The 16,956-nt window shown below is 47.9% G+C and overlaps 1 protein-coding gene across 3 annotated transcripts in view; it reads left to right on the top strand.

The window, feature by feature from the left end:
• The first annotated feature begins 14,105 nt into the window (after nt 1-14,105).
• LOC149470160 (RNA-binding protein 12B-like) overlaps nt 14,106-16,956 on the top strand; it is a 21,507-nt gene continuing 18,656 nt past the window's right edge. For all 3 annotated transcript variants that reach the window (XR_016310666.1, XM_089666939.1, XM_089666930.1), the window contains exon 1: nt 14,106-14,261. The gene's annotated coding sequence lies outside the window, so the exon portion shown is untranslated. The remainder of the gene's footprint in view (nt 14,262-16,956) is intronic.

The following is a 16,956-nucleotide window of genomic DNA, read 5'->3' as shown; positions in this document are numbered from 1 at the left end:
GCAGATTTCTGGATCATTATCCGGATCCTGGATGCTGAAAACTTCCTGTACACATTCATCCTCCTGTCCTAGCAGAAACTCCGGACCTGTAAGCCAAGTAGAGTTAGTAAAGGAGCCTACAGACATAGGTCTAGTGGCATGATCTGCTGGATTAGGTTCGGATGGTACATAGTGCCATTGTTCAGGTTTGGAGGACCTCCTGATTCTCTCTATGTGGTTACTGACATACACATAAAATCATCTCGTCTGATTGTGGATGTAACCTAAAACAACCTTACTGCCCGTGTAATACTGAACTTCATCTATGTTGACACCTAGTTCTTCTTGTATGAAGTCTGCAATCTCCACTGCTAACACAGTCCCACAAAGTTCAAGTCCGGGAATAGTATGATCAGGCTTGGGGGCTAACTTAGCCTTACCAAAGACGAATCCAATGTGATTTTGCCTTGCTTGTTGGTTTCTGTGACCTTCAGATAGGTGACCGCTGCTATGGCCTCTGTGGAGGGGTCCGAGAACACGGGGAGTTCCTTCCTTATGCTAGAAGTAAGTGAGGTTTTAATATAGCATCTCGGGATATGGATCTCATCCAAAGCACACAAAGATTGCTTCCAGGCTTCCCATTTTTGCTCTTTATCGGAGGGAAGTGGGGTATCCCAATCCTTGATGGTTTCAGAAAATTGTCTCAGTAGGGATTTACCTTGTATGGCGATGGGCGCTACAAATCCCAGCTGATCAAATAGGCTGTTTACCACTGATAGGACACCACATTTTGTGAATGGCTTGTCTGCACAACTTATTTGAAAACCGAAGGAGTCAGGCGAGAGATCCCATCTGAGGCCCAAGCTCCTCTGCACAGGTGGACTGTCCAGTCCCAGGTTAATGTCTTTGAATCCAGGTGCATGATCACCTCGCTCGTAGGCTCTCATTACGGTCAGGCTGTTTGAAGCAATTTTGTGTAGTCTAAGTTCAGCTTGGTACAACATACTTTGAGTCCTTTTGAGCAGATCGATAGCCGCTTCTTCAGTTGGTAGCGATTTGATCCCGTCGTCCATGTAGAAGTCTTTTGCGTCTGTACCATACTCAGATTCCCCCTCTAATGCAGTTCTCCGAAGGCCGTAAGTCACTACGGCTGGTGAAGGGCTGTTTCCAAACACGTGTACTCTCATACGATACTCCATCATCTCTGCGTTGGTGTCATTGTCCTTGTACCACAGAAACCTGATGAAATTCCGGTGGTCCTCTCGGACTACGAAACAGTGGAACTGTCAGCAGTGATGGCGACAAGCTCTTTCCTGAATCTCATCAGCACTCCGACTAGGTTATTTGTCAGATTAGGACCTGTGAGAAGAATATCGTTAAGAGATACACCTTGATGTTTGGTGCTTGAGTCAAAGACAACCCTAATTTGATTATGTTTTCGTGGATGATATACTCCGAATGAAGGCAAGTACCAGCACTTGTCATTCTTCCTTAAGGATGGAGCTGGTTCTGCATGGTTGTTACGGAATATTTTATCCATAAAGGCGATGATGTGTTCTCTCATTTCAGGTTTGCTGTTCATGGTACGCTGAAGAGAGTTAAATCTAGACAGAGCTTGTTCCCGGTTGTCCAGGAGTCTTACGCTGGTAGCTCGGAAGGGTATTGGAGAAACCCAGTGATTGGTTTCGTCTTTAAAGAACTCACTGTCCATTATCTTGACAAATTCTCTGTCCTCTACTGACAAGGCTACTTTATCGTCGTCCTTGGTTGTATAAAAGACTGATCTCCCCAAGTTGTCGGCAAAGAGGGGAGTAATGACGTCAGGTGGTTGTATGAGGCCTGGAGGCTTCTCTTTCACCTCATAGTGATGAGGACATGGCTTAATGCAAGTTGTGCGTCCATCTGCACGCACGTATGTTTTGAAGGAGTCGATTCCTGGTTGATCCAAGCATACATTTCCTATGATTACCCATCCCAAGTCCAGTCTCTGGGCGTATGGCGCATCGTCAGGACCATTACACTGTTGACGCACCTTGTGTACCCTTAGATTGTCTCTGCCGAGCAGGAGTAGAATCTTGGCGTTGATGTCCATAGGTGGGATAACGTTGACTAGGTGCCTTAGGTGAGGTTGGTGAAATGCAGCTTCTGGGGTAGGAATCTCATCCCTATAGTTGGGTATTTGATCGCATTCGATCAGCGTCGGTAAGGGTATTTTCGTATCCCCACTGACAGGAGAAGTGATGAATCCTTCAGCCCTTCTGCCGCTAGTCTCTATGCCGCCTGAGCAGGTGTTTAAGGTATAGGGTTCGGGTGGTCCCTTTATGCCAAAGGCTTCAAACAATTTAGGACCTGCTAGGGACCGGTTGCTTTGGTCGTCGATGATGGCATACATTTTTACTGCCTTTTCTGGTAGTCCCTCTGGGTAGACCTTGATTAGGCATATTCGGGCACAACATTTCTCGCACTGGCCCTCCCCACATATGACCAAGCATGAGCTGGAAACAGCGGTGGCTGCATTAGCGTAATCCTGGGGCTCCCCGCCATGACTTGGAACAGGACTGGTGGTGACGGCAGTGGGTGAATCTCTGGAGAGTGGGATTCGGTGCATAGGTGAGGCGTGTCTTTCACTATGACACTCCTCACACTTGATGACAGATTTACAGTCCTTAGCCATGTGCTCCAATGAAGTGCAGCATCTGAAACATACCCCAAGCTCGGTGAGGATTTTCTTGCGCTCCTGTATGGTTTTGGATCTAAACCCTTTACATTTGTTCAGAGAGTGTGGTTTTTTTATGAATGGGACATTCACGATTGAAGGTCTTATCTCCTGATGAGGTAGTGTACTGTTTGCCCATGGGTACTGCAGGAGATGGTAGGTTAGTCTTTCTAATACTCATGCTGCTCTTGAAGTCTCTGTGTTTATGCATGACGCTTTCATACCTTGATGATGATGTCGCTGAAGCTGTAGTGTTGAACTCCAGGAAGTCGAGGCTGGGGTCATTCCTCATCTAGGACTGTTCATCGATGAACCTACAGAAGTGAATAAATGGGGGAAAGGTGACGTCATGCTCTCTTTTGTACCTTGAGACTGATGCCGCCCACTTTTCTTGCAGACTGTATGGTAGCTTCACGACAATTGGGTTCACTCCATGAGCTGTATCGAGGTAGCACAGCCTGGACAGACGAGGGTCACCCTTGGCAAGCTCCAGCTCCATGACCAGATCACTTAACTCCTGAAGCTTCTGGACATCCTTGAGATTGATCCTTGGAACGTTCTGCAATCTCTTGAATAGGGCCTTCTCTATTGCTTCTGCACTGCCAAAGGTACGTTCGAGTCTCTGCCAGGTGGCAGTGAGACCTGCTTCTGCTTGTCCCACGTAGACAGTTCTGAGGCTCTTGACTTGATTTGTGGAGCCTGGGCCCAGCCATTTGATCAAGAGGTCAAACTCCTGCTCTGCGGTTAGGTTTAGGTTAGCGATGGCGGCCTTGAAGGTTGCCTTCTAAGCTCTGTAGTTCTCTGCATGGTCATCAAATTTTGAGAGACTGGTGTTGATTAGCTCTCTGCTCACCATAAACCTGGCAAGCTCAGACATATCTGATTTCTCACTGCTTGTTGCCATGACGACTTGTGATGCCCCTGGGAAGTATGAGCTGCCTGGCGTGAAGGAGTGAGATGCTTCCGGGAAGAATGATGTAGCTGCAGGGTTGAGCTGTCGTTTAGCCTCTGTAGATTGTGATGACTGCTGCTTGAGCTGTGGAGGTAGGCCAGAAAACACCTGATAGCGATCTTGCTGTAATAACCGTCCTTGAGAGGGCACATCTGGGTGACGGTTATTAGGTTGCTCAGGTGCTGTGGGTGGCACTGGTACCGCAGGTAGAGCTGACTTGGAGGTTTCAGTGTTGTCGGCTTGGTCGGTACTGCAAACTGGGGGTGGCGCAGATACCTGATTCAGTACATAGTCACTGGTGTGATCAACTGTATCATCTATCGCCTGTGGTGGCGAGCAGACTGGATCAAGACCTTAGCTCAAAGCTTGCTCAAGTAGTCTTACTTTAGCAAATACAATTTCCTCCTGCATCTCTGATTCGAAAATCTTTATTCGAGCCTCTGCTTCCACTTCTGCCCTCTTGACCTCTGCTTGTGCCCTCTTGGCCTCTGCTTGTGCCCTCTTGGCCTCTGCTTGTGCCCTTGCAAGAGCTTCCTTTTCTGTGAAGGAGCGTATCGCTTTGGATTGCTCTGCGTTTATGCGGGCCTCTAGTAATCTGTCTCTCAAGGCTGAACTTCTTGAGCACGATGATCTGTATGACCGAGAGGAATGTTTAGATGAATTTGATCTGTGTGATCTAGTTTCTTGCAAATGCGAGATACGGAGTTCCGCTTTACCTTTAACATCCAGCACCATGACGTCTCTTTGTCTGTCTATTGATTCTGCCTTGCTCAGTTCTGATAGGGCTTCATCGATATTAGAGTCTTTTAGAAAGGTTATATACCTTGTGGACAGTCTCTTGTATCTTTCATGAGCTGTGTCCAGCCGCCCGATGGCAACTTGTAAGCTTGTGGCATCACCTGAGAAGGATTTAAGTCCTGACATGAGGGAGGAAACTCGTTCCCATTGCTCCTCCAGGTTATCACATAGCTCATCTTTCGTGGTGTGATAGTTTTCAATGACCTTTACCGTCGGTTTGAGAGAGCGTCTTGGTCGCATGACTTGTTTTGCTGGAATTGTGGATTCTGTTCCCTGCCCTTTGTAATGATCAGTATCAGGTTGCATTTGCTTTATTTCATCACTGGGGAACTGTGCAAAGTCCTTTTCGGCCATTTTGACTTAAGGTGCGCTGTCTCTTTAAGAAAATTAACTTTTGAATTGGGGGCTGAAAATCGCAGCACGGCTCCGATAGGGCACCTTGACAACATTTTTAAGATGTTTAGAGTGAATTGCGAGGTTTTGGGGTGGCCACGGCAATGTAAGGAGCGTGCATAAACAGTACTTCTATTATGCGAGCAAAGGTTAATATAGGACGTAGATGTAACGGAACCAGAACCCAGACCACACTGAGTTTTTCCGTTATACCACAGCTTCCCCTGTTCGAACACCATCCACGGACCACACCCTTGAAATCCCTCAGGAAATAGACAGCACCCAGCTCTTCTTAAAACAGAAAGCCAACTCATTTTATTTTAACACAAAACACAGGATATATACAGAGGGCGGGGAAACACAACCAGGAACAGGAAACACATCATCACCCCTCCCCATCCCACCAAGACACAGAACAATGGGATGAAGCACATGGCAAAGGACATTGACCAACCCCCACACCAATACACAAACAGTACATCCCATAATAGTTGGCTGGCCAGCAAGGCACAGCACAATGGGGGGTAGCACATGGCAAACAGACAATGGACAGCCATGTGGCCTAGACAAAGGACAACACACAAATGCACAATACTGGGACATTCACATGTACACCCTGTACCCTTAAACAGGCACAGGGTGGGTTAAACATAATGATTTGGGGAGATGATACAGAGGTCCCCCTACCCCCAAAAGTCACTCCCATCACAGTAGAGAATGGCTTGGCGAGTTGTGGAAGACTTCCAGGCGAGAGTATAGATACTGCGTATGTGCAGTGCTTCCGCATAGGCTTGTGGAACATACATTATAGCCGGGCAGATTTGCTGCAAGTGAGCCTGTTGCTAGGGAGATTCCTGAGTGTGGTGCTGGACTCTGAGGGAATCTGTAGCAGGGTATGGACTTTAACCAGCTGCCGACCGCATATAGCCGAATGACGGCTTCACTGCGGCCGGCCAGTTCTGAGTGGACGTCATATGACGTCCTCCCAGAACGCGCTCTCCTGCGCGCCCCAGGGGGCGCGCACCCGGCGATCTCCGTGATCGCTGTGTCCTACGGACACAGCTGATCACGTGATGTGGTAAAAGGCCAATCACAGCGGCCTTTTACCACCTGATCAGCGGTGTCCAATGACACGCTGATCAGAAGGAAATGCAAGTGCCGGTTCTCGGCTGCACTTTCCTCACGCTGTCAGATCGTGAGGAAAGTACTGCCGAGAACTGGCAGTTGTCAGAGCGGGGATCGGCACCGATCATCAGGGCACTGATGATCAGTGCCCTGATGATCGGTGCCCAGCAGTGCCACCCGCAAGTTCCGCCCAGCAGTGCGGCCACTAGCTCCGCCAACCCGTGCCCATCAGTGCACCCACCTGTGCCCAGCAGTGCACCCACCTGTGCCACTCTGCAGTGCCACCTACCTGTGCCCAGAAGTGCCACCTACATGTGCCCAGCAGTGCCACCCACCTGTGCCCACCCACCTGTGCCCACCAGTGCCACCCACCTGTGCCCACCCACCAGTGCTGCCCACCAGTGCCACCCACCAGTGCAGCCCAGCAGTGCTGCCAGTCAGTGCCACCAGTCAGTGCCCAGGGGTTGTGCCAGTCAGTGCCGCCATTCAGTGCCCAGCAGTGATGCCAGTCAGTGCCGTCTATCAGTACCCATCATCAGTGTCACCTATCAGTGCCGCCTATCAGTGCTGCATATTAGTGCCGCCTATCCGTGACCCCTAATTAGTGCTGTCTATCAGTGCCGCCTATCCGTGCCACCTCATTAGTACTGCCTATCAGTGCCCATCAGTGCCGCCTATCAGTGCCCATCAGTGCTGCCTCATCAACGCACATCAGTGAAGGAGAAAAAATACCTGTTTGAAAAATTTTATAAAAGAAACAAATAAACTTTTTTTTTTTTTTCAAATTTTTTGCACTTTTTTTATTTATAGCGCAAAAAGTAAAGTGCCCAGTGGCGATTAAATACCACCAAAAGAAAGCTCTATTTGTGAGAAAAAATGATCAAAATTTCATATAGGTACAATGTTGCATGACCGCGCAATTGTCAATCAAAGTGCGGCAGCACTGAAAGCTGAAAATTGGCCTGGTAAGGAAGGGGGTATAAGTGCCTGGTAGGCAAGTGGTTAAGGCAGTTTTTGACTGCTCTGTCCCCACATGAAGGCGAATGAAGGTATAACAGATAATGGCTGCGTAACTTCCTACCTTCTTATCCAAGCAGTGGAGCAGACCGGACCGGCAGATGCTCAGGTTAGATGGATCCAAACATATACATGGGAATGAAATCAGCGTGGGTTTATTTGATCCAAATACAGCGACAAACGGTGATACAATACTGTAATGTAGTAGAGGTATTGATGCTGTCCTGTTATTTCTTTCCTGAGGCTAACTGCTGGTCAAAAACTGATGCCTTCACAAGCCCAGGATATTGAATGTCCTGTTACACAGCTATGAAGCACATAAAATGGCTGCAGGAAGTGACCAGAACCAAGGCTGCCTAAAACGACGCCCAGCAGAGGAAAAACTTTACTAACAAGAGCAGAGGCGTGCAGCATGCAAATTCTGGCCAGCAGATGGCAGTAAACAGATCAATGCATAGAAACGACATGGTGAAATAAGAATTGGTAATACAATGCACAGTTATATAACAAATATGAGGAGAACAGCACAGATCCAATGTGGCAGTGTGTTTGGAGGCAGCTTCCTTGGGCTCCTTAGCGGACCTACGTAACTTCATGTATAGGGGACCGAGGGGATATGACAGGGTGCCCGAGCCTACGCAAACTACGTGGAGGGTTTGGGTGGCGGCCCGATCAATGGTCTCCGGCTCAACCACTCTGGGGTAATCCTTCTCTTCCTCAATTCCGTACCCTTCCTGAATTTGGGTGTGATATGGGGTTAAGACTTTGGCCGACAACATGCCACAGGGGGCCCTTTTGCCCTTCTCCCTGTTCTCCATTACATTTAGAATGCCGCTGCACATGTTTTTTAGATACCTCCAACTGAAACATGCTGCAAGGGCTCAATTCGGCTGGGTGCCTCCCCTCCTCCAGGCTGACTTGGTTGAGGAACTGGTGTCTTTGCCTGATTTGGCAAAACCTCTCTCGGCTCTGTATGGGATGCTTCTTAATGTTAATTCTCCTAAACTTGAGTGTGTATGGGACTGCTGGTGGGCTGATATTCTGACCTTGGACAGAGAGGACTGGGAGGACTGTCTGAAAAGGGGTCCTAAATTGGTCATCTCTTCTAGAGATAAAATGATTCAAGACAAGTTCCTTCATAGAGTGTACTGTACCACTCAGAGACTTCATGCAATTTACTCTGCCCCGGGACCCTGTGTGTTTGCATTGTCAGGTGCAGCCGGGACCCTTTCTTCATATGTTTTGGTCATGCCCCACAATTTTGGCCTATTGGTCTGAGATTTTTGCTGAGATTAACCACAAGCTGCACTCAGCATTACCTCTCTTGCCAGAGTTGACCCTATTGGGCATTCATAACGATGAACGGCGGTCCCATCACGCTAAGCTTCTTATATCTTACCTTCTGTTTTATGCTAAAAAAGAGATCTTGCTCAAGTGGACCTCCCCTGCCCCTCCAGAGATATCGTCTTGGGAGGCACGGGTGGATGCCGCTTTACCCATGTATAGACTTACGTACATTAATCGGGATTGTCCTTGGAAGTATGACAAGGCGTGGGCTCCATGGTTATCACATTTTGATTTCATCACTATAAGAAGTGGATTGCTACACTTTTTTAATCAAATAAAATTAGGCTTTTTTTCAGCTGGAACTTGGTGGAACTTAGTTCCGCCACCTCTGTTTTAGGCTTTCTGCTCCCTGCTCACGCCATCACTTGTGAACATAGAAATCCAGCTTCTGTGTTTACAAGTTATAGATTGTCTCTTAACAGCTCCCATAGATCTGATCTCCTGAGCGGCTCCCACTGAGTGTAGGATGAGGACAAGAGAGGTGCAGGTGCCTGGGATGCAGTGTGGATGCCAACACCCCCAATGGATGATCTCCCTGCAAGTGAGAGAGGCAGAGACATCTGCAGAATGCTGGGAGGTACTAGAGCCAACTGGGTGCTTCACCTTAATACAGCATCAAAAGTAAGACGTGGAGGATAGAGGGGGGGGGGTGCATGCTGAGGTCAGAGCTGAAGAGGAGTGAAAGTGAGGTGTGGATGGGGGATGCAGAGGTAAGCAGCTGTGGAAGAAGGCTGAACTCTGCACTCTGTATGCAGTGCATCCCCGAACTCTGTTCCCCCCCCTCCCCCAAACACTCCTGGTAGTTTATGCCCCTTTAAAACCCTCCCACTGTTTATTACATTTGACCACACCCACCCACTATTTGGTTTGGAGAGTGTGTGTGTGGGGAAGCGTGTTTTGGGGACTCTTGGTTGAGTTCCTGCACCTATTTTCTGAGAAAAAAGTCCTGTATAAAATACATGTGAGAACACACACAGTGCACATTTTTTTCTAGTAGAACAATACTCAGCTTAGGGCCTCGTTCCCATGGGTGTACTACAGTTAATGGCCTGTGTGAGGGTCATTCTTACCTACACAGGGATGCACAGGTGTACCATTCATGTCAATTGGGACAATTTGACATCCATATGGGTGCACAGCCCTGAACAACACTGTCTGCATTCAAGACCTTGCGCCTGCACCCATGTACAAGTGGCTGTGTTCTTGTAGCCGCTACATCCCAATTGACAAGAATGGGACTACCTACATAGGGATTGTAAGGGATTTCCGGCAAGACGAATCATGACCAGAAATGCGCGATCACGCACGTGCACATTAACGGTGAAGATTGGCACCAGACGGCCTATTTAAGGAGTGTCTCTGCTCATGTTCAGTGCTGACTGGTCTTCAGCTCCCCCATGTCCTGCTTGTTCCTGTATGATTCCTTTGTTGCTGACCTGGCTTGTTCCTCACCTGACTCTGATTGCTCTCCTGATACTGGTTCTTGATTTAGACTCTGCTCCTGACCTTGGCTTTTCCTTCTGATTCTGTACCATGCTGCCCGACTGTTGATGACCCTGGCTATTCCATGATATTGCTCCTGTCTCTTGTCCTCACTACCTGCCTTGCTCTGGTGCACGCCTGGCAATCTGAAAAACCTGCTCTGCCTACTACTACTGTGCCAAAATCAGAGGATCATCAGCCTTCCAAGGTTTTCATCAGCAAGAGCTGCAAACAACAACTACTGGCACTCTTGTCCCCCTGGGTCCTAGACTCCCTCTGTTCCTACTCCAGCGGGGTCAGGACTAGTGACACAAGTGAGACCGACCTCGTCATTTCAGTCTCCCATCCGGTACGTGACAGGGATGCACAGAACACTTATGCATCCCCATGTGGGGAAACTGGCCTTACACAGGCAAACGTTTTAGTACGCCCATGTGAATGAGGCCTAAGTGTGAATGCAGTCTAGGTGAGAGGGTCACTTTAGGATTTTTCAGCCAGTGTAGTCCTGCAGAAGTAAGTTTAGAGTCACTGCCCAACAGCATGGTATTTCTAAAGCAGGGGTCTACAAACTTTCTAAACGAAGGGCCAGCTTACTGTTCTTCAGTCTTTAGGTGGGCTGGATTGTGGCCAGTGGGAGAAGAAAATGTCATGGCGTCTGTAGAAGTAATAGTGCCCCATCACTGGTATTAGGGGGAGAAAAAGTGCCCCATCATTGGTGTCAGTGGAAGGAATAGTGCCCCATCCTTGGTATCAATGGAAGGAAAATTGCCCCATCATTGGTATCAATGGGAGGAATAGTGCCCCGTCATTGGTATCAATGGCAGTAATAGTGCCCCATCATTAGGATCAATGGGAGGAATAGTGCCCCATCATTGGTTTCAGTGGGTGAAACAATGCCCCATTGTCTGCATCAGTGGCAGGAACACTGTTGCTGACAATGGGAATAATGATGCCCTGAGGACTGGATGAAAGCAAGTAAATGACTGCATCTGGCCCCAAGGCCCCAGTTTGGAGACCTTTTTTTGTTTTAGATATACTAGAGATAGATTAGAATATCTATAAGGTTTTTATTGCTGTCTGTGCCCCCATTAGGGAGATACCGTATTTGCCGGCGTATAAGACGACTTTTTGACCCTTGAAAATCTTCTCAAAAGTCGGGGGTCGTCTTATACGCCGGTACACATGTTTAGGGGGGCTGCGGCATTAAGTACAGGGGTGGGCAGGGGCTGATGTCTCTTACCTGGATCCAGTCCCACGACTGGAAGCGCGGCGTCTCCTTCAGTTCGGCCACTGGATGTTCGTGCGGCTGCTCGGCTCCGCCTCCTCACCGGTGATTGGCCGTCAGAACTGTAGCTCAGGAAAGGCACACAGGTGGCCAATCACCGGCGAGGGGGCGGAGCCGAGCGGCCCCGCGAAAATTGAGTGCCGGAGCAGCAGGTAAGTGTTCTGTGTAGAGGTGCTGCTGCAACCACATATGCTGGCTGCAGCAGCACTATACGAGAACAGGGTCAGCAAGTCTCAGTGGGAGGAATAGTGCCCCATCATTGGTGTCACTGATACCAATGATGGGGCACTATTCCTCCCACTGACACCAACGATGGGGCACTATTCCTCCCACTGACACCAACGATGGGGCATTATTCTTCCCCCCCACTGACACCAATGATGGGGCACTATTCCCCCCCCCCCACTGACACCAACGATGGGACACTATTCCACCCCCCACTGACACCAATGATGGGGCACTATTCCACCCCCCACTGACACCAATGATGGGACACCATTCCTCCCACTGACACCAATGATGGGGCACTATTCCTGCCACTGATACCAATGATGGGGCACCATTCCTGCCACTGATACCAATGATGGGGCACTGTTCCTCCCACTGACACCAATGATGGAGCACTATTCCTCCACTGATACTAATGATAGGGCACTATTCCTGCCACTAATGCCAATGATGGGGCACTATTCCTCCCACTGATACCAATGATGGGGCACTATTCCTCCCACTGACATCAATGATGGGGCACTATTCCTCCCACTGGTGTGCATTGGAAGAGGGGTAGTCTTCTACGGCGAGTATAGCCCAAACACTACATTTTAGCAGGAAAAGTAGGGGGGTCGTCTTATACGCCCAGTCGTCTTATACGCCGGCAAATACAGTAATTCAAAGTGAAAGTAAAAGAAAATCCCAAATTTTGGGTTTTCCCCAGAAACGTAATAGAGTAGAAATCAAACCTGAGTGTTTTGTAGCTTGAAGCACTAACATGCTTAACATCTAAAGTCCCATGTATTTCAATGGTGGCTGCTTACATTTGAGTGCTCAGACATCTGTGGCTCAATGTCATAACCCTGTCAGATTTTGTTTTAAGCCACCTGCGTCCCATTGTAAAGATTTCCCTTCACAGTAGCACTTTAGCAGCATTTAGAAGCGTTTGGCATTATTTTTCTGCCAGGAAAACACTCCCAGAAGCTATACAAAAACAAAATATATAAAGAAAATGCAGCGCTGTGTGATGTTACTATATTGCAGGCAGATATAAATAATAAATGAAACCAAAGCAAATGAATAAATAAATCACAGTCCAGTAATGGTGCTCGCTGATTCCCAGTGATAAAGTTAGAAATGCGCACTAACCAGAAACGTATTAATAATACGCATGTGTATATGATATCATGGAGATTCCCCTCTCTTTTCTGGTCTGGTAATGGGCAGGAGCTGAAGATAGTACAGATGAAACGTCCTCATGTGGCGAAATAAGAGGTCCAGCAGGTCACAGAAATCCTTACAGAAGTGTGTGAAGTGGAAAATTCCTCCTCTCAAAGGCTGGTGCAGGGATCAATCTGGGTCTGCAGAAGCTGAAAAGGCTCATCGCAGAAGACACAGGAAAGAACCCATAGTGTAGTAGGTTGATGAAAATGATTTTATTCAAGAAAAACAGGAGTGTTCAGAAAAAACTCACAATGGTGCCAGGGTTTAATCAAATGACTGACCCTTTAAGATTAAAGACTCCATGTGGCACCGGCGGCGTAGTGTCAATGGCGTCCTGGGCTCCACCTGACGCGTTTCGTGCGCATGCACTTCTTCAGAGGTAGAGCTCTACCTCTGTTTCTTCACAGTAAGAGCTGTGAAAATGTGGAATAGACTCCCTCAAGAGTTGGTTCTGGCCAGCTCAATGGATTGCTTTTAAAAGGTCTGGATTCTTTCTTAGATACACAGAATATAACTGGATACTAACATTTCTAAGTAAAGTTGATCCAAGGAATATTCGATTGCCTCTCTGGGGATCAGGAAGTAATTTTTTTTCTGCATCAGCAAATTGGATCATGCTTTTCTGGGTTTTTTTGCCTTCCTCTGGATCAACTGTGGCTATAGGATTATTAAATTTTTTTTATGGTTGAACTGGATGGACTTTTGTTTTTTTTTCAGACTATGTAACTATGATCAAATACCACCAAAAGAAAGCTCCATTTGTGGGGAAAAAAAGGACATAAATTTAATTTGGGTGCAGTTGTCAGTAAAAGTAATGCAGTGCCATATCAGAAATATGGCCTGGTCAGGAAGGGTGGTAACTCCTCTGGAGGTCAAGTGGTTTAGAGCCTCATTCTAATCAAATCCAGATTGGTGAGCATACCTTTGTGGGGTGTTCTGGGTCAGCAGCAAGTGGCTTCGTATTTATTAATAATGGAATTTATCAGTTTCAAACAAAACAGATTTTGAGCACCATCAGTGAGTTACTCCCCATCCCCCATATTATAAGGCAGCAGCGCCATCAAGCTACAAAAAGCCCGGCAAAAGCGACTCCGCCCCTCAAGGAGAGAATTGTTTTAGCGTCACCGCTAGTAAACAGCGGCCCCGCCCACCTGTCTAGGTTGCACTGTGCTATTGCGCTTTCTGGTCGCCATTTTGTCGTAGAGCGTGACTTGCGATCTGAGTGATTACACCAGGGCGATAGGCTGTCGTCTCGTACACTTGAGTGCTTTCCGGGTAATTAGAAGAACGTGTTTCTCTATGTATAGTGGTGGAGGGACGTTGCTCAGCGCGTGGTATCAGGGACTATTGAAGGACTCTGAGAACAGAGAGCCCCGCCTTGGCTAACTAGCAAGTTCTGAGCTCGGTGGGTCCGAGAGTGATTGGTCAGCAGATCCTGGGCATGGTGTTCCCGCCCACATGTCCTGGCGTTATCCGTTGTTCCCAATGATTCCACCCACGTGCTCAGTCAGCTGATTTAGGCTCGGTGGCCACGCCCGTGTCTTCTAGGCTGCAGAGGCGGGAATAGTGGCCACGCCCCAGGTGGAGCCTCTGCACACGAGCTGTGTGTCAGCAACTCTGACCGCCATTTTGTCGTGAGGTAGACTGTAAACGGAGCTTGTTACCACACCGTAGCGAACGGCTGTCGTTGCTTCTTCGGAAGATTCGAGTGCTCTCCTCACACGTCTATACAGGTAATTCCCGGAACCTTCATCCTGATTGGTGGGCCGACTTTCGTTCGTCATTGCGTGATGTGGCGCAGTGTGAGGTATCAGGAGGGTGACTGGCGGCCTGCTGGATGTAGGTGTTGATGGGGGATGTGATTAGAGGCCTGGTGAACCTCAGCAGGCCTGTCACCTTTGTATGAAAAGGTGCGTTAGCATGGCGCTACTACACACAGTATGAAGTCCTATCACTGATAACTGGGCCCATTCACTCCACAGAAGTGCACTCTGGATGTGTTCCACATGCATGTTTGCTCGTAGGTCACGCCTCGCTCCTCCTAGGTCAAGCCGCGCTCCTCCTAGGTCAAGCCGCGCTCCTCCTAGGTCACGCTCCGTTCTGGTGCTTTATTTTTTTTTTTAAGTGATTTACTGTTTTCCACTACAGTCCTGTGTAGAGAAAATGCAGCATGTTCTACTTTTTTTATTCTGCACCTGGAACTGACTGCCCTGGTGTGAACTATGGTCATTGGAATACATGAAAAACACACTGCATGCATTTTTGATGCAGGAAAGAAATTGCACTGCATCTGGTGTGAACCATCCCATAAGGTGCACATGTTGTGGACCAGCCCAGAGATTGTCCATCAAGATGAGACAGCAGTGTTAATGCATGCTTGGAACAGCGTGTGGTGATGACGTTTCTTGTGAAGAAAGGTGTAAAACCCACGGATGTCTACAGAAGGCTTCAAGCACCGTACGGTGATCATTCAGCTGCAGCAAGGCATTTGGTGTCATTGCTGTGAACATTCAGCACGTGGAACGCCTGATCCTGGGTAATGGACGCATAACTTGTCATGAAATTGCACAAGATATGACTCTGTGGGAATGGTGAACACAATCACAAACATTTGCATTTTCAAAAAGTTGGCACACGCTGGCTACCAAGACAGTTGATTCCACCCATTTATACCTCCAAAAGAGTTCCTCCAGAGGTCCGAATTTCAGCACCAATGACCAAGTGAAGCAGGCTGTCCTAGGATGGTTCAGGCATACTGACAAATCTTTCTATGGCAAAAATTTCCAGGCATTAACCTCCTTAGCGGTATTCCCGAGTGTAGCTCGGGGTAAAATGTCAGTACCAAAAGCGGTGACCCCGAGCTACACTCGGGCTTACCATGCGGCGTTGCTCAGGGAGTCCCTGCAGCACTTACCTTGTCCTTCGCTCCCGCGATGTGTCCCCTGCAGCGTCCCCGGCCGATGCCGGCTTCCGTGTTCCGGTCCCTGTGACGTCAGGACGTACGGGCGCCAGAACCGGTGGCAAATTTGAAATTTGTAAAAAATTTAATTTTTTTTTTTAATGATTATATAGTAAAACATTGCTGTTTCAATGCATTTCACATACATTTTGTCCCTACTGCTTTGTCCTGTGCCCTGCCTGCATTTTGTTCTTTTTGCCTGGAAACGTAGAAAAGTCCATGGCGTTCAAAAAGCGTCCTTTTACGTCAAAAGCGGTTTTAGACCAGCTAGAGAACAGCGATTAGTAAATTAGAACCACTTGCAGAATTGAGTGATAATGATTTGTGGGGAAATTCGTCAGACACTGAAAACGATTTTGTGACTTTGCTCAGCGATGTGCGAATTTGCCTCTGTATTTCAAATTTCAGTGTTTTTGGTTTGATTATATTATTGAATTAAATGTATTATTATATTATTTTTATGATTATTAAATTATAATTTATGATTTCGTGTTTCAAATTTTATCCTACCCGGGATGTTTACTAGACTCTTGTCTGGACAGATTTCAGTGAGTTATTCCTAAAAATTACAGCCTACAATAAAAAAAACTACATTTCCATGCAAAAAAATGGTACCGCTTTCATTACAAAAAAACGGAAAGAATCATACCGCCGAGGAGGTTTAAAACAGAGCTCCACCCAAAAGGGGAATTTCCACTTTAAGGACTGCTCCCACAGTAAGGGTTGGCACCTTTTGGGGAGCGGGTACCCAAATTTGGCAGATACGCGCTCCTACGTCCGGTCGCCTAGGCGATCGGAAGCGGAAGGTGTCCTCCCTCCCTGTAGTCTTCTGGGACATATGACAGGTCCCAGCAGACTACAGGACCATTCACGCAGCGCTATTAGCACATACGCAGTGGGTACCCCGCTGTGAAGCTGCAAGCTATCACAGCTGGGTGCCCATAGTGAAGATGCTGGCCTCCTGGAATGCAGGACGGCTGGTGAAACGAGCTGTGGGGGACACACACCGCTGGACCGAGGGACAGGTAAGTGGCTGTTTTTTAAAAGTCAGCAGCTACAGTTTTTGTAGCTGCTGGCTTGTTAGGTTGAGTGGAACTCCGCTTTAAAGGCTGGGATGTGTGTATAAATGCAGCAGGGGAGTATATAAAAAAAATAAATGCAGCTTCCTCTCCTTGAAATTTGTTCTTTTAGTATATAAAATCAAAAGTCCCAGTTTGACTTTAATGCCCCTCGTGTATGTATGTATAACACACACACACACACACACACACACACTCACACTCACTAATGGCAAGTGGAAATTATGGTGGGGGCGAGTGTGTCCCCCAGGGCTGTCTTGCTGAGCAGGCTCGGAGCTCAGGCCTGAACTGTCATTGGCACTGGGAGCCGTCAGACTGCTCAATAGCTGACCGTAGAGAAAGCAAAGGAAGGAGTGTGTGCTGTGCTCTGCCTCCCCCCTGGAGTGCAGT

This window comes from Staurois parvus, unplaced genomic scaffold (assembly GCF_062004578.1).
Source record: "Staurois parvus isolate SC_StPar_1 unplaced genomic scaffold, SC_StPar_1.0 ptg000052l, whole genome shotgun sequence".
Lineage (NCBI taxonomy): Eukaryota > Metazoa > Chordata > Amphibia > Anura > Ranidae > Staurois > Staurois parvus.
This window is presented reverse-complemented; position numbering and strand designations above follow the sequence as displayed.